General features: G+C 40.7%; 1 protein-coding gene across 11 annotated transcripts in view; it reads right to left on the bottom strand.

The window, feature by feature from the left end:
* Positions 1–11306: 11306 nt before the first annotated feature.
* Positions 11307–14302, bottom strand: part of celf5a (cugbp, Elav-like family member 5a) — a 279495-nt gene continuing 276499 nt past the window's right edge. For all 11 annotated transcript variants that reach the window (XM_046301113.1, XM_046301115.1, XM_046301118.1 and 8 more), the window contains one exon: positions 11307–13559. The gene's annotated coding sequence lies outside the window, so the exon portion shown is untranslated. The remainder of the gene's footprint in view (positions 13560–14302) is intronic.

The following is a 14302-nucleotide window of genomic DNA, read 5'->3' as shown; positions in this document are numbered from 1 at the left end:
GGTAGGCAAGAGAATGGTCGTGGACAGGCAAAAGGTCAAAACCAGTTCAGAGTCCAGGATGTACAGAGTGGCAGGCAGGCTCGAGGTCAAGGCAGGGAGAATGTGGGTACAGAGTCCAAAAACAGGTAAGGGTCCAAACCGGGAGGACTAGCAAAAAGAGAAAAGAAAAAGCAGGCGCATGGGAAAAACACACTGGTTGACTTGAACATACAAGACAAACTGGCACAGAGAGACAGGAAACACAGGGATAAATGCACCGGGGAAAATAAGCGACACCTGGAGGGGGTGGAGACAATCACAAGGACAATGCCTTGCAAAGAAGGGCACCTATTAGTAGATTTATTTTTAAAGCAGACATTGAATATCCCTTTGACCACGGTGAAGTTATTAATTAAACTCTGGATGATGTATCAATACACTCAGTCACTAGAAAGATACAGGTGTCCTTCCTAACTCAGTTGCCAGAGAGAAAGGAAACCGCTCAGGGATTTCACCATGAGATCAATGGTGACTTTAAAACAGTTACAGTGTTTAATGGCTGTGAAAGGAGATAACTGAAAATGGCTCAACAACATTGTAGCTACTCCACAATACTAACCTAAATGACAGCGTGAAAAAGGCAGTACAGAATACAATTTTCTGTTTGCAATAGAGCATTAAATTAAAACTGCAAAAAAAATGTTTTCCCTTTTTATTGCTATGTCTGTCTAACTTGATGAATGCTTGATGTCAACATAACCTGAAAGGCCGCTCAGCAAGGAAGAAGCCACTGCTCCAAAACCGGTTTGCAACTGCACATGGGGACAAAGATTGTTATTTTTGGAGAAATGTCCTCTGGTCTGATGAATCAAAAACTGAACTGTTTGGCCATAATGACCATTGTTATGTTTGGATGAAAAAGGGGGAGGCTTGAAAGTTGAAGAACACCATCCCAACCGCGAAGCACGGGGGTGGCAGCATCATGTTGTGGGGGTGCTTTGCTGCAGGAGGAACTGGTGCACATCACAAAATGAATGGCATCATGAGGGAGGAATATTATGTGGATATATTGAAGCAACATCTCAAGACATCAGTCAGGATGTTAAAGCTTGGTCGCAAATGGGTCTTCCAAATGAACATGAACCCCAAGCATACTTCCAAAGTTGTGGCAAAATGGCTTAAGGACAACAAAATCAAGGTATTGGAGTGGCCATCACAAAGTCCTGAGCTCAATACTATAGACAATTTGTGGGCAGAACTGAAAAAGCGCGTGCGAGCAAGGAGGCCTACAAACCTGACTCAGTTACATCAGCTCTGTCAGGAGGAATGGGCCAAAATTCACCCAACCTATTGCGGGAAGCTTGTGGAAGATTTGACCCAAGTTAATCAATTTAAAGGCAACGTAACAAATACTAATTCAGTGTATGTAAACTTCTGACCCACTGGGATTGTGATGAAAGAAATAAAAGCTGAAATAAATCATTCTCTCTACTATTATTCTGACATTTTACATTCTTAAAATGAAGAGGTGATCCTAACTGACCTAAAACTGAATACTTACTTGGATTAAATGTCAGGAATTGTGACAAACTGAGTTTAAATGTATTTGGCTAAGGTGTATGTCAACGTCTGATTTCAACTGTACCCTATGGATCCACAAACCTCTTCTTTCCCGTCCTCCTACACATATTCATATTGACCCTCCTTCACACTCCCATCTCTCACACACACACCTGCCATAGAACAGTTGTTGACATACATGCCATATTTCCTATTTTGTATTGTCTTCCAGTGTCCATTTAGCCCATTGCAATTGGCTACTTATAGCTTTATTCCCTAGAAAAGAACAGTTACTTGGGGAAAGTAGAGTATAGACAGAAAGAATATTGTCTCAATTTATGATAAGCCGGTCTTAACTCTTCCGCTTGTTTCGGTTAGACTGGCGCCTAGCCGAAAGAGTGTGCTCGCATACTCCCTTAAAAGACCTCTTTGGGCTAGGGGGGAGTATTTTCACGTCCGGATGAAAAGCATGCCCAAAGTAAACTACCTGCTACTCAGGCCCAGAAGCTAGGATATGCATATAATTAGTAGATTTGGATAGAGAACACTCTGAAGTTTCTAAAACTGTTAGAATAATGTCTGTGAGTATAACAACTGAAAATGTTGTTGTTTTCTCATCAATCTACACACAATACCCCATAATGACAATGCGAAAACAGGTTTTTAGACATTTTTAAAAACAGAAATGCCTTATTTACATAAGTATTCAGACCCTTTGATATAAGACTTGAAATTGAGCTCAGGTACATCCCATTTCCATTGATCATCCTTGAGATGGTTCTACAACTTGATTGGAGTCTACCTGTGGTAAATTCAAGTGATTGGACATGATTTGGAAAAGGCACACACCTGTCTATATAAGGTCCGACAGTTGTCAGAGCAAAAACCAAGCCATGAGTTTGAAGGAATTGTTCATAGAGCTCTGAGACAGGATTGTGATGAGGCACAGATCTGGGGAAGGGTACCAAAAACATTGAAGGTCCTCAAGAACCCAGTGGCCTCCATCATTCTTAGATGGAAGAAGTTTGGAATCACCAAGACTCTTCCTGAACTGGTCATCAGAGAGGTGACCAAGAACCAGATGGTCACTCTGACGGAGCTCCAGAGTTCCTCGGGGGAGATGAGAGAAACTTCCAGAAGGACAACCATCTCTGCAGCACACCACCAATCAGGCCTTTATGGTAGAGTGGCCAGACGGAAGCCACTCCTCAGTAAAAGGTACATGACAGCCCGCTAGGAGTTTGCCAAATGGCACCTAAAGACTGTCAGAACATGATAAAATTCTCTGAGCTGATGAAACCAAGATTAAACTGTTTGGCCTGAATGCCAAGTGTCACATTTGGAGGAAACCTGGCACCATCCCTTTGGTGAAGCATGGAGGTGGCAGCATAATGCTGTGGCAATGTTTTTCAGCGGCAGGGACTGGGAGACTAGTCAGGATTGAGGCAAATATGAACGGAGCAAAGTACAGAGATCCTTGATGAAAACCTACTCCAGAGAGCTCAGGACCTCTGGGGTGAAGGTTCACCTTTCAACAGTACAATGACCCTAAGCACACAGCCAAGACAACGCAGGAGTGACTTCAGGTCTCTGAACGTTCTTGAGTGGCCCAGTCAGAGCCCGGACTTGAACACGATTGAACAACTCTGGAGAGTCCTGAAAATAGCTGTACAGCAACGCTCCCCATCCAACCTGACAGAGCTTGAGAGGATCTGCAGAGAAGAATGGGAGAAACTCCCCAAATACAGGTGTGCCAAGCTTCTAGTGTCACACCCCAAAATAATTTGAGGCTGTAATCGCTGCCAAAGGTGCTTCAACAAAGTATTGAGTAAAAGGTCTGAACACTTACGTAAATATGATGTTTCAGTTATTTTTTAATTTTTTAAATAAAATTGCAAAAAAATCTAAACATGTTTTTGCTTCATCATTATGGGGTATTGTGTGTAGATTGCTGAAGATTTAAAAAAAAATGTAATCCATTTTAGAATAAGGATGTAATGTAACAAAATGTGGAAAAAGTGAAGGGGTCTGAATACTTTCCAAAGGCACTGTAATCTTGTTTGCCCTGTTAATGGCTTATGCTATTCATGAACTGGTAACTACAAAATGTGGTGACCATTAAGATGTGTGTGTATAGCACTCTGAATGGACCTTATAAGACCTCTATTCATTCGTGTTACCTTCATTACATTCATGGAAACGTGTCTCTTTTCCTAGTTTGCCAGGAGTCTGAAGGCTATAGGTGCCCTCTTCCTGCGTACAGAACATGCCATGATTATTATACCACCCATTCCCTGCTGGGTTCCTCAGAGTCCCCCGTGCTAACTACTTCTATCTTGCTCTACTTGCTGTTTGTGCAGCATCAGAGGGGGGTGTCTATGTGTATAGTGTGTGTGTAAATGTTAGCTCAATGCTGGGCTGGCTAGTGAGTCTGCTCTCGCCTGCCATTCTAGGCTTTAACAAGGTTTGGCCTGTGCTTGACAATATCTTGAAAACAACAAGAAAGACAGCACAGACAGCACAGGACACTGTTAGATATGCAATACACACATGGTCCCAGTTCCCATTTAGCTCGTCAGCATGCCCCGTCTGTATTTTATTTCACTATCTATTTCGCAAAGTAAGCTATTTTCTCACACATTCTTTGCTTTCTACTAGTGTCCCCATGTCAGATGGCACACCAATGAGTCACAAGGGTTTGGAGATGGGCAGGAAAATGATGAAATGCGTCACCATTTTATCCACATTTATCATTATACTCTTAGCACACGCCAGATGTCCTAAATCGTGTGTTCTTGGGCTGAGTGTTCATCACCCTTATTTTTAATATCATCTGAGGAGGGGAGAAAATAGAAAGAAGCAATTGTGCGGCCGTGGTAAAACCTGTCACAAGCAATCTTGTCTTGGCAGCCGAGCAGGCAGAGCGCTAGTTAACACGCTGATGGCTATATAGCTCCAATTGCCGCTTTAATAGTTATTTTTCTGCTCTTCCTTCCTTATGACGTTTGTCAACCCTCCAACTTCAGTTGTCTTATTCTTTTTTATTCCATAAATAGATGGGCTAATATGGTCCATGTTGTTCCTTGGTTGTTAACATGGTGTGGGGGAGATGAAAGTTCCATTTGCCCAGTGGTGTTAAACAAACTCAAGATTTCGGTCCTGTCCTGATTCATATTCATCTGGGAGAACCGGTGACAGCATGACAACTGCCACTAAAACTGACATGTGGGCACTGAGGGTGGGCTTAGAATAGGGGAAACTTGATATATTGAAAACATCTGACAAGCCAGTACACAAATTAGGTTAGAGGATAGTCATAAATCTTAAAATAAATATTTTTCAGAGTCCAAGTTTACGAAAATGTTTTCTTGAAAATCGGGTTCCTTTAAAAGATATGTTTTGTATGCTAAGAATGGTACATGTTTGTATGTAGGCTTACATTATGTAAAGGATACTGTAGGTACTGTAGATTGGCCATCATCCACATTCTTTACAACCAGTCTCCCTTCACTTTCCCTTGTAAACAAGGACAATTAAAATGCTAATGAGTTGAGAACAAACCCTTGAGTGATTGATACTCTCACTGGAGAAATTAATTTGATATTAATAGAGAAGTTGGCAAGATAAATAGATAGTGCTATGTGAGTCCTCTCCTTGATTGTTAAATAGTTAGATTGATGGTTGTCTTAATACAAGGTGTTCGGAGACTGAAATGAGTTGGCCTTGATAAGGATATAGAATTCTGCATTATACAAGGTCAACAGAATATTCTCTGTCAAGTGTCTTTGTATTATAGTGTTATTTAAGTATTAGACAGGTTATGTTATTGTTGATATAGTGATATTCTCTTCGGTCCAGATTATACTGAAAAAGATGGCGCAAGACTCTCTATATATGCAATGTATTCCAAGCACTTATTTTCTAAAGGCCAAAATGCTGGCGTTCAGTGTAAACATTGACGATCCTCTTTATAGGCACTTTCTCTTCATTCATTGTAAATGTAAGGAATAAATAATTATATGACAGAGTAGAACTCCTTTTTCATAGCTTTGTGGACAGCAGCAGGTATGGCTGGTTCTCAGTGCTCAGGTTTGTATTCCTTTTTTCAACACGTTATTTAAAGGCCGATTAAATCACATCTTGTCCTGTCGTCCCATGAATCACTGGCAGGAAGCTGGTGTGTGCTGTGCATAACGTTAACCAACTCATGCATTCAGGACCTGGTTTGTGGACCTGGCTTGTGCCTGTGTAAGATAGAGCAAATTGTAATTCCACATGCAGATACTGTTGCATAGATCTCTAGAACAGAACAGCATAACATAATCCAACATGTTGTTCAGTTGCTGTAGGTGGAAGGTGTGTGTGGGGAGGGGGATTCTGGATAATCCCAGCTATCTCAAAACACAGGCTTTTATACTTGACCGAGTCCATGTTTCTGTCTCTTCAATAATCAACATGACAGGAGGAACCTGAACATGTCTCTCAAATAGACAACCTGATGCAGCATGGCTACTGACCTACATATCAAACTATACTCTGGTATGAGAGAGAACTTATATAAAGGATGATTGACATTTCTACTTAAATAAACACATACCCTCCCCTAGGTTTGGTCCTTCCTCCTAAGCAAGAACCAATGCATGCCATTGCAGTGGTAGTTGCACTACTGTACAGTGAGGCAAGCCACAGTAGAGAATACCTGGACAGCTGAGTGTATATTTTTGTTAACGGCTGTCACCAAACTTTTAACAAATGGCACCTCAGCACCCCGGAGCCTGGAAAAACCCTGCTCGGAAATGAAGCACCTGCATCATAAATCTTGGAAAGTTACAATAATTTGCAATTCACTCCCTCATCAAAGGCAATATTACCCTAATTTATTATCTCCCTGCGCACGGGCCCGCAAAGGCCGTGGAGATAAGAGTTTATCAGGAGGGGGATTGATTTTCATTAACTGATAATAAAGATGAACTGCCAGGCTCGCACACTGACCAAGAGCCATACTTTATTGGAATTGGGCCAATTTATTTCATGTGCTAGTAGTTCTAATTTTGGTCCGCCCTTTTTCCCCTGCTCTTCAGAATGTTCTTCCTTCCTTCATTACCATAGCAACCCAGCCCTACTGTTAATGTCACTACATCTTTTGATGCATCAACACAACCATTTTTAAAACACAGGTCAATGTGTCAAGTCAGCGATAACATCTGTTGATTTTCTTGTGTCTTGCGAAGACACGGTATATTTTCAAGGATATACTGTACTCTTTGTCAATGTTGCATGAATGTGCCACGATTTGTATACATTGCACTGATAGCAGGTGTAATGTATATGTTATGAGTTTCTTTATTTGTTACACAATCATTTTGACTTGATCCTGCCAACACTCATCATCATTCCCTCCGGTTATTGTTACCCATCAAAGTTTTCCCCAAAATATATCATATCCCCAGGTTAAGTCCAATAACCATACAATCAGAAGTTACCTACTAAATAGCAGAGCACTGGGTCCACAGTCTTTAGGATGCCAGATCATTTCAATCACTCTACACCTTGCCTCATTAGGTTTCTATATGAGTATACAATGAATACATTTCCCCACCTACTGTCTGGCTCTATGCTACCCTGTGAATTGTAGAACAGTCTCCTATCAGATACATCCTAATTTCCCACAAATGATCATGTGAGCTTGTTTTCTTATGGTCTTGGAGGCGTGTCTTTGAAGATTGCATGTGATTGGTACTGCTGGTAACGTGCTGAAAGGGCGTAAGGCCATCAGTGATAATGGCCATATCCGCACACTCAATTACCCTATACCTAGAAAATGACCCAATACCTAGAAAATGACCCTATACCTAGAAAATGACCCTATACCTAGAAAATGACCCTATACCTAGAAAATGACCCTAGAAATATTCCAGGAAAAAGGTTGCAACATGTATAGACATAAAATGCCTTCAGGACAGGGATGGATACTTAGCTGTTTGTCCAACAACTCCCCTTCTCAGTGGTGTAGTTATGCATTTATTACACATGAGAATGCAACATCCAGTTTGAAATTTTATTGTAAAATTGAAAAAAAGGAGAGAAAGAGAAAAGCCCCAATAAGCATTTCTTTTTATACATACCTTATCATAACAGAACAATAACATAAATAAATACAAATTAAATAAATAAACAATGAAATAATAAATAAATAAACACATACATAATTAAATATCAAGTTCCTTACCTGATCAAATAAATAATTATAAAACCATTAAATCATTAATCATTAATATGAAATAATCTAAGCAGCAAGTATTCAAGAAATTTCAACGGGGGAAAAAATGTTTGGTTTCTCAGGCTATTACAGAACACATATTTCATTTTTGTTTATATATAAAAAGGTACTGCTTCAATTTTCAGTTAACCATGCTGTACTGAGCCCATCAAGCAGATAGGTGGCGCTCTCCTCTTTGAAACAACCTGTAAACAGCATTTTTCTGGTCCAGGTTTAGAGAATAGCACTGAAATGCTTCCCTTGCCCCATAACATGTCAGTAAAGTCTACTAAACAGATTCAATACTTTTGTTATATATTTTTGTATGCTTTGTGCTGAGAAACCAGAAGTTTAACATCTTTATAAAGCAAAAACCCTCCCCTCCCAGCCCTCCCAATTCCACCCACCATAATACCCGAAGAAAGGTCCTGTGCTGATTTTCCATAATATACAGATTTCATATTTATAATAAGCTACTATCCTTAGCATTCAAACCATAGTTAAAGAATCATATTGTTAATACGAGTAGTACCATAATTATAATCTTTAACCCCCCTTAGCCCCCTATTGAGCATGCTCAGAGATTCAATGACCATCATGGTTAGAGAGATGGAATGACAAGGTATGAACAGAATGGTACTACAATGAAAACACTGAAAAACATTTCACTGGCTCAAGCACGTCGTTTAAATTGTAGTGCGATGAGAATTACTGCTGTTGCCTGCAAATCAGACGGGACAGCACCTGTAAACCCGCACCCCATGTGGGCAAATAATACTGGATTTGATATAAACAGTCTGCATCCACACGCCTCCGTAGCAATTATTGTACTCTTAACTTTTACCCCTCCATAAAAATGACCTCTCATTTCTCAAACGCATTACATTTCAGCCACAATTGCCATCTTTAATTTGTATTACCAAAGCTGTTGTTAAAGGCCAAATGTAATTTGATTTTAATAATTTAAAAATCCCTCCAGTAAAATTTGTGTAAGAAAAGCTTTTTGGACTAAGGCTCTAGATGCTAGGGGCACATCTGTATATCACAGTTTACTAAGGTTCCTAGTCCCGACAGGGGAGGATAAACAGAGGGGACCTACCACAGTAAATCACTTTTGGCAAATACGGGTAAATATCTACCTTGCAAAAAAAAAAAAAAAACTGTCATTTTGTTCTTAATCGATCTTGTTCTCTAATTTGCTAATATTTCAACTGTTAATACGTCATTAAACATCTACTCCCACATATTTGCTCTGCTGCATATGAATATCGTGAATCCGTCGTCTGCTATTGGCTTTTCTTCCTTTTTTAGCTTTACAATATGAACATTTTAATGTCTGATGGGGGAATTAAACAGAGGTTGTCCCTTTATAAACGCACTCGGCTGAGATTTGGCACCTCTGATGTTGATCAAGGCATTACAGCACTTTGACAGCATACAAGAACTCCAGCCTTTTGTAGCTTTCAGTGGTCAAGTTTAGTGTGCATTGTCCTTTTGGTATCAATGCTGAGGATTACATTCAGAACTCTTCAGAGAGCACTAAATATACATGCTGGTACTTGCTCAGTCACATCCTCGCAGTCAAATTCTCATTCAGATGGTTTGTTGCCCAGTCATTCAAGCAGATATGCCATTTGCCAGACATCAGACAGACGGGATGTGTGGTGGAAAAGAACAGTGTCTACATATTCAGAGTGAGCAGGGCACAGGGCAGTGCTCAGAGAGCAGGAGAGAGAAAGAGATAGGGATAGAGAGGGTGGGAGGGGGAGAGAGAGAGAGGAGATAGAGGCCTTTCCTCAGTGGTAGATGGATCGGCATCAGAGGAGAATGAGTATGGTGATTGAATGGCTTTGCGATGGAAATTAGAAAAGGGAATAGAGTTGAGTAGGAATACTGCTACAATGTAAATCTGCAAACCGATTTCATCTCAAACATATCATTAGTGTAAAACATGTTTATATTTCATAGGAATAGTATATTCTACTGCTTTAACAGTTTACTATTTACTAATACTCTTTAAATTATCGTCTCCATCTGGCTATAGGAGTTGCCAACTATTAGACAACACATTAATGGTTCTTCAGGCTAATAGCACGCTGTCTGCGTCAGAGTTTGTTTTGTTGTCGTGTTCCTGTTTGTGACTCCCCTTCCGAGCAGCAGCTGCAGTAACTACACTTAATGTCAGGCCTGCTGCAGTCTAATTGATGGATCATTTTGCTGTTAATTTGACCTCCTAAGGCTGCTAAAGCCAAGCTGTTCCTCATGGTGTAAGAGTTCTCCTGTCAGCGTGCTACTATTCCCACCGGAAAGATTGCATCTGCTCTTAAGTTCAGTCCCATCTACAGCAGGCAGGCAGGAAGGACTACACTACACTTGCTCCTCCGTTTGACCTCATTGTTTGCCGCTATACTAAATAAACTCTACAGACTATTTGTTTCCATTCCAGGAATGATACAGGGCCTTTGTAAAGTATTCAGACCCCTTGAATATTTCTACATTTTGTTACGTTACAGGCTTATTCTAGAATGGATTAAATACATGTTTTTTCTCAGCAATCTACACACAGTACCCCATAATGGCAAAGCAAAAACAGACTTTTAGAAATGTTTGAACATTTATGAAAAATAAAAAACAGACACCTTATTTACATAAGTATTCAGACCCTTTGCTGTGAGACTCCAAATTGAGCACAGGTGCATCCTGTTTCCATTGATCATCCTTGAGACATTTCTACAACTTTGAGTCCACCTGTGGTAAATTCAATTGATTGGACATGATTTGGAAAGGCACACACCTGTCTATACAAGGTTCCACAGTTGACAGAGCATGTCAGAGCAAAAACAAAGCCATGAAGTTGAAGGAATTGTCCGTAGAGCTCCAAGACTGTGTCAAGGCACAGATCTGGGGAAGGATACCAAAAAATGTCTGCAGCATTGAAGGTCCCCGAGGACACTGTGGAACCAACAAGACTCTTCCTAGAGCTGGCTGCCTGACCAAACTGACCAATCGGGGGAGAAGGGCCTTGGTCAGGGAGGTGACCAAGAACCCGATGGTCACTCTGACAGAGCTCTAGAGTTCCTCTGTGGAGATGGGATAACCTTCCATAAGGACAACCATCTCTGCAGCACTCCACCAATCAGGCCTTTATGGTAGAGTGGCCAGACGGAAGGCACTCCTCAGTAAAAGGCACATGACAGCCCACTTGGAGTTTTTCAAATGGCACCTAAAGAAACAAGATTCTCTGGTCTGATGAAACCAAGATTGAACTCTTTGGCCTGAATGCCAAGCGTCACGTCTGGAGGAAACCTGGCACCATCCCTACGGTGAAGCATGGTGGTGACAGCATCATGCTGTGGTGATGTTTTTCAGAGGCATGGACTAGGATACTAGTCAGGATCGAGGAAAAGATGAACGGAGCAAAGTACAGAGAGATCCTCAGACTGTGGCGAAGGTTCACCTTCCACCATGACAACGACCCTAAGCACACAGCCAAGACAACACAGGAGTGGCTTCGGGACAAGTCTCTGAATGTCCTTGAGTGGCCCAGCCAGAGCCTGGACTTGAACCCGATCTAATATCTCTGAAGAGATCTGAAAATAGCTTTGCAGTGATGCTCCCCATCCATCCTGAAGAGCTTGATAGGATACTGCAGAGAGCAATGGTAGAATCTCCCCAAATACAGGTGTGCCAAGCTTGTAGGGTCATACCGAAGAAGACTCAAGGCTGTAATTGCTGCCAACGGTAACTCAACAAAGCACTGAAAAAACGTCTGAATACTTCGGTAAATGTAATATTTCATTTAAAAAAAGATGTTTCTGCTTTGTCATTATAGAGTATTGTGTGTAGATTGATGAGGAAAAATAACAATTTCCTACATTTTAGAATAAAGCTGTGACGTAACAAAATGTGGAAAGAGTAAAGGGGTCTAAATACTTTACGAATGCTCTGTATATCATATGTCACATGTCATATGTGTTTTAAAAGTATAGCATTCTGTCTCGCAGTCACAAACAGGCCCACAGCACATGTGTGTCAGTCTAGGCCCTCCCTGAAGCAGTGAGAGAAGGGGGTAAGGTGCTGCTGCATTTATCATGCAGGCGCTGTGTGAAAAATGAACTCTGTCAGTCAGTCAATTCATTCGAAATGCCAATGTGTAATTGATTGTGTATCTCGTGCCCCGCAGTGCTTCTCTCCACCTGATCAATATTAGCATTATCCTAATTATGTTGCGAGTTAGGTCTCAGGTCCCCATAAACTGATGGTCCCTATTAAAATAGATGTGCTTGAGCAGGGAGCCCCCCCCCCCTACAGAGAGCAGCTGGAGAAAGCTGGCAGCGGTAGGGGGCAGGACCCAGTAGGCACTGCAACGCTTGGTTGGCAATTTTATAACCATTGTCAGGGTAATTTGTATATTTTATTAACCAGTTAAAGATGTTGAGCTACTTTACTGCTCCGTATCCACACTACCGGGTGGCACTTTTACAGCTGTGCTTTATGGTCAGATTATCTGTATTATCAGTGCTTTAATGACGCTGCCTCGCTTTTTCCTGACACGGAATGCCTTTTTCTGCAATAAAAAAAGATGGTGGTCTACAATGATAATACATCACAATGGAACGCAGTGCGCTGACAGGGGGACTAGAAACAGCAGAAGATTGAAAATATTGTTCAATACACTGTATGTCTTGAATGTTTGGTTTGACACAATTTCCGGGATACCTTTTGGCACTACAGTGTGGCGCTTTATGAGCAGCTACTCAGAGTTGCTTTGTTCCTTCAACACAGAGAAGTTACTAGAGAGATATGTCCAAGATGATGAGTCCAGATTTGGAATGATGACTGCTAACAGCAGATCTGAACATGCCCAAAACAATCTCTAATCCACATATTCTACGTCCACTAAAATAGTATAGCTTTTAAAATACTTTTTTTATTTTGTATTTTTTTAAAGATTTTTTAATATTCTCAAACCCAGTAGCTATAAATGTAAAAGGAAAAGAAAAGAAAAACCCCTTTTCCTGCTCCAACCTGAAGCTAGTAAGTTTCTTCTTAAGTTTTAACTTGTAACATTATTAGTAGTAGTTTGTAGTATTAGTATCATTAATACTATATTATATTACTGTTGAGAGCAATAAAAATGTTTGGTCCTTTGGTCCCTTAGGGGTGAAAGATTTTCAGTTGTACTGTAGCTAATGGAAACCTCAGTGACCCCAGAAAGTCATAGTCTGGCGCTTGCTGAGAGATGGTGAGAGAATAAGAGAAAGAGGGAAAGAGAAAGAAAGTCCATCAGTAGGACAGAATAGTTTCTTTTTTTCCACTGTTTGTCTTGATCTTCAAGTGTTAACCCTCATTTATCCAGTATAGTAAAAGCCACAAGCGCCTCTTTCTTTATATATATGTGTATATAATACGTATATAGAAATCTATTTGTTGTTGCTGCTTTTTTGTTTGTTTGTTGCTTAATTAACAATTCAAGTCTCAACAAGAAAAGTTTCACATCTTTTTTTCAGTTTTTTTTTTTTAAACTTCTCTTGTATTTCTTGCACTGTGCCGTTTGTTGCGTTGAAGTCCTTCGGTGTAGCTGCTGCCAACTCCTTCACACCATCTTCAATCTCTTCATCATTGCAATAGCCTACGTCTTCTTCATAAGTAAATGCTGATATGTCTTCGAAAATTCCTTGTGTGGATTTTTTTTAAACATAATTTTTGTTTTCAAAGAAAAAAAGTTGAACTCCAAGATATCTTCAGTTGTCCTCAAAACCTAAAAAAATAGAGATCAGATTGTTAGGTTCAGTTGGACTCTGAAGAAAGCTCAAGCTAGATGTATTAAACCATACTGGGTCATACAGCTGCAAAGACAAGGTATGATTACACAAGCACATGTATTTATAACGTCCTACTGGGCATGGTCAGCTCCTTACACATCTAGACAGCCAATACATCTCTGTTGCTAGTCAGGAACTGAACTGGTTCCCGTCACTGGTGTAGTCATGGCCCTGCCTGATGCAAGAACCTTCATGGACATGGAGGTGTATGCGTGTGAGATAGGACAGTCGTAGGACGGCGGTAGGACAGTCGTTGTGGTGGGCCCCTCTGCCCCCCCCCCCCCCCCCAGAGGTTTTTCTCACTTCATCCGTTGACTTGACCTCGAGCCAAATTCCTCGCTCTTCCCTAGTTTCACAGCTGGCCTGCCTTATCAGGAACTGAAACTAGACTGTTGCCCTTTGCCTCCCTCCTTAAGATCATTGATATTCAACAATAGCATGTTTGAACAGATTATACACTTTCTGCACTCCCCCCTTGTCTCACTCAGTAACTTTCCATACACCACCTTTCTATTCGCCCTCCATTGACCCCAACATATATATTCCTTATGCATGTAAAGTAATCAATAATTTCTAGTATGGTAACATGAAGAAGTATGTTTCAAGCTAGAATCCAACAAAGCCATGATCAGATCTAGCTTGCTTTTATTTGAATGTTTGATGTTTCTTGATGAACAGA

Source organism: Oncorhynchus gorbuscha, linkage group LG15 (assembly GCF_021184085.1).
Source record: "Oncorhynchus gorbuscha isolate QuinsamMale2020 ecotype Even-year linkage group LG15, OgorEven_v1.0, whole genome shotgun sequence".
Lineage (NCBI taxonomy): Eukaryota > Metazoa > Chordata > Actinopteri > Salmoniformes > Salmonidae > Oncorhynchus > Oncorhynchus gorbuscha.
This window is presented reverse-complemented; position numbering and strand designations above follow the sequence as displayed.